This window comes from Crinia signifera, chromosome 1, assembly GCF_055691185.1.
Source record: "Crinia signifera chromosome 1, ASM5569118v1, whole genome shotgun sequence".
NCBI classification, from domain to species: Eukaryota; Metazoa; Chordata; class Amphibia; order Anura; family Myobatrachidae; genus Crinia; species Crinia signifera.
In genome coordinates this window covers 308,473,456-308,486,305 of record NC_139217.1, presented here as the reverse complement: position 1 = coordinate 308,486,305, position 12,850 = coordinate 308,473,456, and the positions used below count along the sequence as shown (strand labels likewise).

Sequence of the window (12,850 nt, the reverse complement as noted above, 5' to 3'; positions counted from 1 at the left end):
ACAGGAGCTCTCCCTTTGAAGAAGATCATAGCAGATGATCGAAAACGCGTTTGGAGCTCCTGTTGCCTGTTTTTATTGAGGACTGGACACTGGACCTATTACCCACTGGCCTGGATGTGGATCCCGGGTACTCACTTTCCTTTTATGCGCATTTGCGAACTTTGTATAATCCTAGTTCTCCAACATCTAGGTAATTGGCCACTATCTACCTCATGTCTTGTGAAAATTTATGTTGTGTTTAATAAATGGTATTACTCTATGTACCATTTCTATTCATCTTTTTCCAGTACCTATGTCATTGGAGGGAATTCTGCCCCCTACGGTTGGTCCAAGGGAATAAAATCTGTATTTGGATTATCTATTGATACGGAGAAAAGGACCCCTTTATCAGGAGGAGGAAAGTTGGGGTATTATACATTATCTCACACATACGGAGACTCCGACTGTGCCAGTGTCACTCAGAAGAAGGCAGGCATCAAGGACACACTGCCACACTATCAGTCTGCGCCAGACTTCTGTTAGTCTGCAATAGGCAGCTCTGCGATACCGGAGGAAGTGGTGATGGCCTGGGCAAACGCCAAGTCTGTTGTCTATTAAAGCCAGCATTTGCAGAGACTGGGCTGGGGTCGAAGCCGTCAGACCGATGGGCCACCTTGCAACTCTGTTTGGTAGGCAGGCAGTTGAGCTGCTCCTGGGTGCGGTGCGCGCACTGGGCAGGCTGTGCACTGCCGGGACCTCTCCTCGCCCGGCGCCTTAGTGGGAAAATGAGGCACGCCATCACGCAGCGCAGGAGGAGGGATCATCATTAGGACACTTCCCCTCCCAGCGGGTGCCACGGGGGAGTGTCAGTCATCCAGAATTGGGCCGGGCCAAAGAGACTCGCAAGCAGGTCAAGTTTAGACGGTCCGCTTTTCTATCCTTTGCTGTCCGGAGATGGACCGCGGTCCGCCAGTTGCCAGTCCCTGCTCTAAACCTCTAAAGGCTTGAGAACTTGTGCATATTTTGAGTGGTGCATATTTTGAGTGAAACATTTAAGCTTGTATCCACTTGTCCACAGGCCAACTCTTTTTATGCTAGCATATAATAGGCATGTACACCCTAATGTCCTTCGACCAATGTTTCCGAGAGGTCCGCCACCCTGGTACAATTTTGGTGGCATTCACAACAATGGCTAGAGGCACATTTTAAAATTCAATTGTGGTGCCAGCCACCGGCCAATCAGAGCTTGTGTACCACCAGATGCAGTTAGTACCTGTCAATCCCAGGATTTGGCCCCAAAATGTCTGGGATTTCAATCTCATGATTGTGCATCCAAAATCCTGGGATTGGATGCTCCAGTCTAATTCCGGCCAGCGTCTAACCACCTGCTCAGACACTGCCCAGCGGTTCCCTACCCGGCGTGCGGCCTGCACAGAGTGACTTGGACATCGGTCTAACTGCACAGGCAGCCGCACTGCACCTCCAGCGCCTGAACCCTCTTGCCGCCCAACCTCTCCCGACCGTACGCAGTTACTCAAGCACTTTCGTCATCATACCCACCGCTGCTGCCCCCCTCTGCCACTCCCCTAAAATAAGTCAATGTGGGGCATAGGGGTGGTTTTCTTTTAGGGATGCCAATCCCAGGAATATTTCAATTCCTGATTCAGAAGGGCCCTTCTGAGCAATCTCTTACAAAAATGGTGTAATGTATATGGGTCTTTAGACTGCCTCTGGCCAAATAGCTCTTTGGCAAATTCCGCCTCTCCTCCATCCTGCTGTCAGAAGCAGAAGCTGATAAAGATCTCCAGAAATCAGGTCTCCTGATCTGTGGTAGTTCGTTAGATCTTTTACTTTCTTTCAGCTTTACAACGAAAAAATAAAATAAAAATCATCTCTATATACATGGAGAATACACGCCGATCCCAAATGAAACCCATTACTTTGATGTTCTCGTCACACAATTCACCTCTTTGCATAGCTCATTACCAGATATCAGTGTCACATGTCACAAAAGAAGAATAATCCTGTTTTAACTGTCATTTTGTTTGCAAAACAGGTCTAACTTCCCTCACACAGATCTCATTCCGCAAGTGCCATTTATCAGCAAACATCCACTTGCTGGTAAATGGAATGATGCTACAAATCTAAATAATTAATGCAGAAGCCTTCACATGTATGAATGATGCATTTGCCTTTAAGACATACTCGCCTACCTGCCCCTCTCCATGGGGGTTGGGATCATTTGGTCTACAGCATTATGGTCTACACCATTAGGTTGACATGGGTCTAGGTCGAAAGATCGTTAGTTCGACAGTGAAAAAGTCGGCATGGGGGTTTTCACAGTTTTTTTTACCAGAATGTCAACACAGTCGATATGGACACAGTTTAAAGTGCACCACATCCTCTCGCTACGCTCGCCACACTATTTTATTCTCCCACCATGCCCTAGTGGATGGTAGGGCATGAAATACCACCTGTCGGCACAAAGAGATGTGAAAAACTCCCATGTCGACCTTGACACTGTAGAACTAATGACCAGTCGACCTAATGACTGTCTACCATAATGCTGTAGACCAAATTACCCCATCCCCTCTATGAGGGACAGACTGCCCTTTTCCTGGACTTCCCTGGTAATGTATGATTGCTGTCACCTGTGGTGAGCTAGGTAATTGATAAGAAAGGTGTGTTACCACAGGTGATGGCATTCATACATTACCAGGGGAGTCCAGGAACAGAGCATTTTCTCCCTCATGGAGAGGGGCAGGTAGGGAAGTATGCTTTAAGATAGACTGGGGCAGATGTATGAAACTGCTGATAACGTTTTGCACAAAACGGGTCCTGCTTCTCCAGCATAACGTGGAGAAGCGGGCACCCATTATGTGCAGATGTATTAACACTCCCCCCAGCCAATAAGGAGAGCTGTTATGCCCAGCGTGAACGGCTCCCCCAGTATCCCACGCATGCGCAAGACCTCACTAAAACCCACGCGATCTCCAGTGCAGCCCAAGCCACAAGCAGGGCTAGCGTTGTTCCCGCAGGGGGGGGGGGAATAGGACAATGCTAGCCCTGAGCTGGCGAAGCGGCCGGGGTGAATTAACGCCTGGGCAGCTGTTAATACATCACCCCGGGCCGCTAAACACTGGGGGGGGGGGGATTGCGGGAGACAGCCCGCCAAGCGTAACTCGGCGGGCTGTCACTAGCGCACGTTAGGTGCGCTAGTGATACATTGGGGAAAACGTAATCCACCCCAGTTATCCAGCGTTAGGTGCATTTCTGCACTTAACGCTGGTTCATACATCTGCCCCACTGTGATCTAAAGAGACATGGGTGGGACTATAGGACGCAGTGGCAAGGTGTGACCATGCTTTGCATGTGTACTTCACAAAGTCACCATACCACACATAAAAAAGTGCCATTTTTGTACCCCAACATCAGCTCATCCACATATGACAGAGGGTCAGTCACACAGGAGAAGAGTGGCTGTGTCCCTTCTGCTGAAAGGAACACATACGAGCACCACATGACTATAGGAGATGGGGTCACTAGGTTGACATACATTAAGTCGACCACTAAAAAGGTAGACAGGTCAACAATCAAAAGGCCACCATTAGTTTTTCACATTTCATACCCCAACCAGGGGTACAATAGTGTGCCGAACACAACGATGCACCGTGGTACACTCATACTGGGTCTATGTCAGCTTACATCCAAATTTGGGATGAAAAAAATAAAAACCTCATGTCACCTTTTTGACTTTTGACCTTCAGATTGTCGACCTTAGACATGCCAGCCTATTTCATGTGTTGATCTAAGCCCTGTCAACCTTCAGTGGTTGACCTTCGTAGTGTCGGTCCTATTATTTATTAACAGTTTGTTATATAGCGCATACATATTCCGCAGCGCTTTACAGAGGATATTTGAACATTCACATCAGTTCTTGCCCACACAAATATGGGGAGAAGCTACAAACTCCGCACAGTTAGAGCCATGTTGGGAATCAAACCCATGACCTCAGTGGTGTGAGGCAGTAATGCTAACCATTACACCGTCCGTACTGCCCATGGATGTGGGACCAATGTTAGACAGCACTTACATAGACAGCCATTAGGTCGACACTGCCATTAGGTCGACACTGCCATTAGGTCGACACTGCCATTAGGTCGACAGTGTCTATGTCGACAGTCAAAAGGTCGACATGGTTTTTTTTCACTGTTTTTTGGCCGAAATGTCGACACAGTCGACATGGACACAGTTTGAAGTGAACTGCAGCCCCTCGCTTCGCTCGCTATGCTTCGGGCACACTATTTTATTCTCCCTCCACGCCCTAGTGGATAGTAGGGCATGAAATACCGCCTGTCGGCACATGTCGGCTCAAAAAACAGTGAAAAAAACCATGTCGACCTTTTGACTGTCGACATAGACACTGTCGACCTAAAAACATGTCGACCTAATGTGCTGTCGACCTAATGAGCTGTCGACCTAAAAGCATGTCGACCTATTGAGCTGTCGAACTAATGGTGTCGATGTAATGGCTGTCTATGTAAGTGCTGTCTAACAATAGTCCGGATACCACTGCCCATACCAGATTATAGGGACCTTCAGCCTCCCAGGCTGATGCCTCTGGAGCTTTTAGGGAGAAAAATGTGGATATTTTTGGTATTTCAATAAGGTATCCTGAAAGCGGGACCCATGTGTGAAGATAAAATGCATTTATGTTGTATAAACAAGGGGGGCAAGACTGAGGATGGGCTGCAGAAGCTGCAGAGAGGAGAGGACGTTGTGGCCAGGACTCAGTCGTGCGGTCTGGAGCAGGAATGGGCTGTGCGGCCTGTGCAGCGTGGCGGTCAGAGGTAAAGCTGCACATACCTGCTCCAGACTGCACTTCGGGGCTGGGAACAGCCGGGCAGCATCTGAGCGAGTGCTCAGTAGGTATGGCCGTCGACCATCGATGATTCGAAATCATCGATGGTTCATGGCCGATGGCGAATACTTTTGCCATCGATGGGGGAGAACCAGATGGTTTCCCTCCATCGATGGAACAGCAAAACGATGTTTTGCTTTTTTTTTCAAAGTGCCGGGACACGGAGCATAGCTCCGCCCCCGACACCCGCGAAGCCCCGCCCCCCATGTTTTCATTGGACCGAAGGCCAATCAATCAAACACAATGGATGACCATCGATATGTAAAAATATCGATGGTCATCCATTGCATAGTTTAGCACTATCGATGGCCAGTTGCAGAATTACCATCGATGGCAATGGCAACGATGGCCATCCCTAGTGCTCAGATGCTGCCTGGCATTAGATATGTGCAGAAAATCCCAGGATTGGAAGGTCCAATCCAGGGATTCAAATACTGGCGTTTTTTGGGCCAAATCCCAGGATCCCACCGATCCTGGGATTGGCCACCCTACTTACATAATATACACAGGTTACATTGATGCTTTCAGTCTAAACCAAGCCTGGCCATACAGTGGCTCTAGGTCCTTAAAATCAGAAAAGCAAACTTTAGTAAGTTTGAGGAGTCCTTGAAGGAGATAAACGGCAAGGAATTATTAAGAGGTATAGGTATTACTAAAAGGTGGCAAACATTAAAAAAAAATACTGCTGGGGGGCACTGAATGTATTCCTAGGGTAAATAAAAGAACAAATGTCAACCTATGTGGCTTAACACCAAAGTCAAATTTGAAATGGCTCAAAAAATAGGAGGAAATTCAAAGAATTTAAACAAGATGGGACACCCAAATCATAAATTAGAGAATCAACTTAAAATAGCTGCAGATAGCAAATATAATCCCAAATAAATTCTACAGTTATATAAATGGTAAATAGTTAAGGAAGGAAAATAATGGCCCACTAAAAAATAAGCAGGGTACCCTGGTAATAGAAAGAAAAGAGAAAAGGGAAATTATTCAATGATTTTTTTTGCTTGGCTATTTACAAGGGAAGAATCTTCAGAAAATCTCCCACAGATTAAATGCTTGGCTCTTGATTACTCCCAAACTGTATGTTTCAGTGAGGAAAAAGTCAAAAATAGATTACAGAACCTAAATAAGAACAAATCCCCTGGTCCAGACGAAATACACCCTAGGATACTAAAATAATTGAGTTATGTCATAGCACTACCATTAGATCTGATATTTGAGGAATCAATAAACTCTGGGACGGTACCAAGGGACATGTGCATAGCTAACGTAGTACCATTATGGAAGAAAGGTAGCAAAACTAACCCCGAAAATTATAGACCGGTCAGTCTTACATCCATTGTGAGGAAAATATTAGAAGGAATAATAAAATACACAATCCAAAATTTCTTAGAACAGGAGAAAGTGATAAGTAAGGCTGAGCATGGGTTCATTCAAAACAGATCATGTCAGACTAATTTAATTAGCTTCTATGAGGAAGTCAGTAGGGGGCTGGATTTAGGGAAATCTGTTGATGCAATACAGCTTAATTTCACTAAAGCTTTTGACATGGTGCCTCATAAAAGGTTATTAATGAGACTAGGTAATTTAGGGTCAGGAGATAAAATCTGTAATTAGATTAAAAACTGGTTGCACAATTGGGGACAGAGAGTGGTGGTAAATAGCATACATTCCAGCTAGGGTAAGATCCCAAGTGGAGTTCTGCAAGGTTCAATATTGGGACTCACCTTGTTTAATATATTCACTAAAGATATACGAAGTGACATAGTGAGTACAATTGCAATATTTTAAGACGACAAAAAATTGAGTAAGGGAATTAACTCAGGAGAGGATGTGGATACACTACAAAGTGACTTACTCAAACTGGAAAGGTGGAAAATGCAGTTTAATGTTGATAAATGTAAAGTAATTAATTATGGGAACAAAAATGAACAAGCTACTTATAGGTTAAATTGAGTTATTATAGGGAATTCTGCTATGGAGAAGGACTTGGGGTCATCATAGATGAAAAATTGTGTGACAGTGCACACTGCTCAAGTGCAGCAGCAAAAGCAAACCTGACACTGGCATGCATTAAAAAGGGGAATGGATTCAAGGGATGCCAATGTGATAGTGCCTCTTTACAAGGCATTGGTGAGACCACTCTAGGAATACTGTGGTCAGTTCTAAGCACTGCACCTTAAAAAAGGAAATAAATTAATTGTAACAGGTACAGCAAAGGGCGATTAAGGTAGTAAAATCACTGTAGTCTCAAATCACTAGAATACAAAGATAGGTTAACCAGGCTGAATATGTTTTCACTGGAGAAACGGAGGTTGACAGGTGATAGGATTAGTATGTTCAAATACAGGATTGGGAATCATATGGAACTGGGAGAGGATTTGTTCACTAACAATGCATCAGAATAGGATAAAAAGGGCCCAAATCACACTAGTGGATGGGCACCTTTAGTGGCATATCTTTCCTCTGCCAGTACCTGGAAATTACATCTCCAAACAAAAGGTTCTGCATAAGCTTTTGCGAGACCAAGGTCACCCATTTACACTGAAAGTTACCAGGTAACTTGTCACAGGTTATTTTTCAAAGCAACAGGAGATCGTATGGTAATATGCAATGTTTTTTTTTTTTTTAACGAGCTGATCGTTCTCCTTAACATCAGGTTTGGGGACATAACTCAATGATTTCCTCCCAAACACTGGAAAACAGATGCTGGTCATAAAGACAAATTGTTAAATCAGACTGACCAAATTTAAACCAACAATTCTTTTGTCAGATTTAGTTCTTGGTCACATGCTTCCATATTTTACCAGATTTTTCACACCAGACCGCTTAATCTTTTACCCAGTTTGCTGGGTACAAACTAGAACACAGGTTCTCAAACATGGTCCTCAAGACCCCACACAGTGAATGTTTTGAAGGTCTCCTCACAGAATCACAGGTGAAATAATTAGCTACACCTGTGGATCTTTTAAACCATTTCAGTGAGCAATGAGTGCACCTGCCAGGTGACCTGGAAAACATGAACCGTGTAGGGTCCTTAGGACAGAGTAGAAGATCTATTTGCAGATATCTCTCTGGAAAAAAACGCAAAGTGTGTTCTCTGTGGATCGCAGAGCTTGATATGCTGAAATATTGGCCATTGGCTGTGCTGCACAGTCAACGCGATATGTTGAAACAACACCATCCACAGACACATTAGCTGGTACACAGTGGCTAATCATTAAACGATAGATCAGCCGATCAATTGATCAGCCAGTATATATGCCAGTGAGTAACCATCAGAAGATTCTTTTCGTACATTAAACACCAGGAGGCTGACAAAACTTCTGTAAACAAATCCATTGTATGATCACTGTAGTGACACTTTAATTTAAAACAAACACTATGGGGCAATATTTAATAAAGCTTGGCAAGAGATAAAATACCAATCAATTAGCTACTGTCATTTTTAGAACACTGCCTGTAACATGTACCCCTTTCAGACAGAAAAGTCTGAAAATCCCAGCAAATACACGGCATTTCAAATGTCGTGAAATTTTGCCGGGAGCAGCCTGATCCCCCTTCACACAGAAGAACAAATTACCGGGTTGAAAATTTCTACCTGGTAATTTGCTGAATAACACTGGTATTTCTTCTGTGTGAAAGGGTCAATATGGGTCATAAATCCCGTGTCCTCAACCCTGGTCAATTCCAGGGTCGGAGACAGGGGATTTATGCCACGGGTGTGCCCTTTGACACAGAAAAAGGATCCGTGTTAGAAATGAAATTACCAGGTAGAACTGCTTCACCCGGTAATTTCATTTCGGTCTGAAAGGGGTATTAGAAGTTGATTGGTACTTTACCTCTCACAAATTTTATCTTTTGCTAAGCTTTGATAAATACCCCTACTATACAATGAAGTGCAAAAGGTAATAAACTAAACTGCAATTTGTGATTCAAATTCAAACTAATTTGACACAACATAAAATCTGCCTGAGAAAACATGTGCAGTTTATCAGGGAAGTACAAAAACATAAAAACTGCGCACCAAACATAATATAAATGAATATTATTCTATACCATGTACCAGACAACCTAGCTGCTTCACAGGTGCACTCATTGTTCGCTGACACATTTTCAAAGATCCACAGGTAGAGCCAATTACTTCACTTGTGATTCTGTGAGGAGATCGAGAGCTATCAACAGTTAATGTTTTCCAGGTCTCCTCACAGAATCACAAGTGAAGTAATTTGCCCCACCTGTGGATCTTTAAAAATGTGTCAGCGAGTAATGAGTGCACCAGCTAGGTTGTCTGGAAATTGTGAACTGTTGGTAGCTCTCTAGGACTGGAGTTGGCTACCACAGTTCTATACAAGTCCCTGGTTAGTGAAATAAAAAAATAAAAATAATAAATACCAACCCCACACACAATAAAACAGAAAAACCCACAAAAAGACAAAATTAATATGTAGCGGTTAGCTAGAATTATTAGTAGCCTTGCTTTGTCTAGAATGCCCAAGAGGTGGTTTTTAGTATATTATGTCCATTGTTAGTAACTTCAACAGCGTGTTAAAAAAATACAAGTCTCTCAAGTAGACTGGCTAGACAATAAGGGTACCTCTCTTTGTCCTGTTTGATGGTGTCCCTCTACCGTTTAACACTTATCTTAAGCAGTGCAGCTGTAGTTAGTGACTGCTTTCTGGGAGGAAAGGTTGTTTGCAGGTACCGATGAGAGCCCTTTTGTATTCCAGAGAAGATATAGTACAGTGATGACGCATTTCTCCGCCTCTTTTCAATGTCAGAGGCTTCCTCAGATTGTTAAAGTTACTAACAATGCCTAACTTCCAATAACATTAATTGTACAGTGACAAACGGACGGAATATACTAAAATACCATCTCCCAGGCATTATAAACACAGCAAGGCTTCTAATAATACTAACAGCTACATATTAATTTGTCTGTTTTTGTGGGGGTTTTTTTTTATTTCACTGGCCAGTCACAGGTACTTGTGGAGTATCACGGCTCCCATCGTTTGGCATACGATGCGATGTTTTACCGATTTTTGAGCATTTTTGCTCAAAAATCGTATGCCATCGCATGGCATCGTATGCCATATGTAGTGGCATACGATGCGATGTTTTACCGATTTTTGAGCATTTTAGCTCAAAAATCGTATGCGATCGCATCGGATGCCATACGATGGCATCCGATGCGATGGCACCCGATTTTGCACTGAAATGCATCAGAATGCATTGAAATGTGTATTAAAGTAGTGAAATGCCCCCAAATGCCATTTTTCATAGTGCACCACCCCCACTATCAACGTCAACCCGAAGCGTGGCGAGCGCAGCGAGCCCGCGAGGGGCGGCGGTACGCGTCCTAAGACCTTTTCATACCCCCACTATCCACGTCGGCGTGGAGTTGAGAATAGAATAGTGTGGCGAGCGCAGCGAGCCCCCGAGCCCGAAGCGTGGCGAGCGAAGCGTGGCGAGCGCAGCGAGCCCCGCGAGGGGACGCGGATACCTGTGAAGCCCGCGAGGGGACGCGTATAGCTGTGAAGGTATCCGCGTCGGCTCGCTGCGCTCGCCACACTATTCTATTCTCAACTCCACGCCGACGGGGATAGTGGGGGTATGAAAAGGTCGTAGGACGCGTACCGCTGCGCTCGCCACGCTTCGGGTTGACGTTGATAGTGGGGGTGGTGCACTATGAAAAATGGCATTTGGGGGCATTTCACGAGTTTCATACACATTTCAATGCAAAATCTGGTGCGATCGCATCGCATGCGATGCAATGCGATTTTTAGCATACGATCTGCATACGATGCAGGTCGTGGGAGCCGTGATACTCCACAAGTACCTTAATTTATATTATGTTTAGTTCCAAACGATTGGAATGAGGATTGAGCATTTCCTTTTATAAAATGCTGCGGTGGAGCGCCCTACATTTATCAAACTAATTGGTTGATAGGGATTGCTGGTTTTTGCGCTAGTATTTTGTGTTCTATTTTCATCAGTATTAAGAGCTAACCTCCCTTACAGTTCCAGCAATGACTTAGAAATAAATGATAGAGGAGGCACATGTTTATACACCTTTAAAAAGGATCCGAAACGTGTTGGTGAAAGTTACACGCAGACAGCCCCAGAGGGAACTTGCCAACAGAGCTGAAAGCCGTATGTGAACCGGGATCCATATCTACATTTTCCATGCCTGTTTGGACGGATTATGTTTGACAGTTCATTAAAATCTAGTAATTACACTTTCTTGAGCTTCTGCACGTCATATTATTGTGTGCCCATTTTACTGTTTTGAGAGATTTTAGATTGCATGACTTATCATGTTTGTTTAAATACATTTTATGCGATGATACCACATACCTCTGTTGTGGCACTACCTATTCAAGTTTGAGACAAGGATCAAAGGCTTTGTAGTCCCATTGAGGAAAAAGGGAGTGCTTTGGAGATCTCTAAAGGAAGTCATTTTTACCTATATTAAAAGCGCTGGTTGAAAGATTGTTTCACTTTCTATATACAGTAGCACAATATTTTGTCTGAGTGTTCAAGGGAAATTGGAAGCAACATTTTACCGTTCGCATGTTGTCTAGTGTGTTCCTGGCATATTTGCCCAGCAGTCAGGTGTTGCAACCATGCGCAAACCCTCCAGCAACATAATCCCTTCCACCAGGTACAAGATGATTTGCTCCTGGACTTCCCTCTGACTTTATGATTTGTGTCACCTGTGATGAAACCATTTTCTCATCAATTAGTGCCACACAGGTGTCCAGGAGCAGTGCATGTTGTACCTAGTAGGAGGAATCATATTGGAGGGTCTGCATTTGTGTTCAAGCTTGTTAAACACACTTCTACATTAGTGCTTACTAGAATAGCTCAGCCTCAGTCTAATGGCAACACAGACCAACTTTCATACAGCCTCCCAGTGTGGTCCGGACCGTCCCGGTTTTTGCTAAATGCTCCGGCCATACAAGCAGGCTTTATTCTCTCCCTGGTGACAGGTGTCAAAGGCAGCACCCCCACTCCAGAGAGGCAACCATTACGCTCCAGAGAGGCAACCAATCCGGACACTACAAGCTCCGGACTGACAAATAGATGAAAGGAGCCTGTCCGGTGCGGCATTCTGTCCGGTTCTGGTTTTTACCCATACGCTGTAATTTGTATTTCAGTCATTTGCTCCCAAAATCCTACAAAAATGGTAATTTAGACAAAGTACGGTAGTTAATCTGTTAGATTTAAACAATTGACTGAATGTTTTTGTCCATTTTCCTGGGTTTGTGAGCAAATTGCTGATTGTAATTTGCTCACATACAATACCAGATTTTCAGCCCAACCAACCAATTAGTAGGAGGAAAGTTGTTCATGTGATGTTATGGATCAAAGTGTTGCATTTTCACAAATGTTCTCTGACAACTAAACAATTCAGCATTGCTATGCTACATTTCAGTAGCATAAAGATTACACGACACTTCCCCATTACAACAGATTCGGATCTGAGACGCTCTCACAGGACAGGGAGACTGGATTTCCTAACTACTGTACAGTCTCTGTCTTCCCTATAGCAGGTTTGCACTGTTAAATCAAAGCAAGAGTTATCATTATACATTCATTTAAGCGATTCCGTCCTACAATAAGCCATCCTCAATCACAGCTACAATAGAAACATGATCTTTTCCCAAGTAAAAGGGAATCTCTATGTGTAGTACATGCACATCTGCCCTCCTTTGTCATTACCAGCCCAGCATGCGCCTATTGTTGGTACAGGGAGTGTGTAACTTTAGTGGCAGTACCCAAGCAGCGGCAGTGAGCGGGCACTAGGCACAACACACTCCATCTATACACACCACTCAGCTACCAGACAGCCACTCAGCAGGCTCATCATGGGGAGTTACTGTGTGACAAAGGGACATTTCCTGACAAGAGAAGCAGCCGCTGGCTACTGGCACAGGTTTCAGT

At 44.2% G+C, this 12,850-nt stretch overlaps 1 protein-coding gene across 2 annotated transcripts in view; it reads right to left on the bottom strand.

Moving 5' to 3' along the window:
- The window catches only part of GCNT1 (glucosaminyl (N-acetyl) transferase 1), a 33,734-nt gene that overhangs the window by 20,470 nt on the left and 414 nt on the right, over positions 1-12,850 (bottom strand). The gene's annotated exons all lie outside the window — the stretch shown is intronic.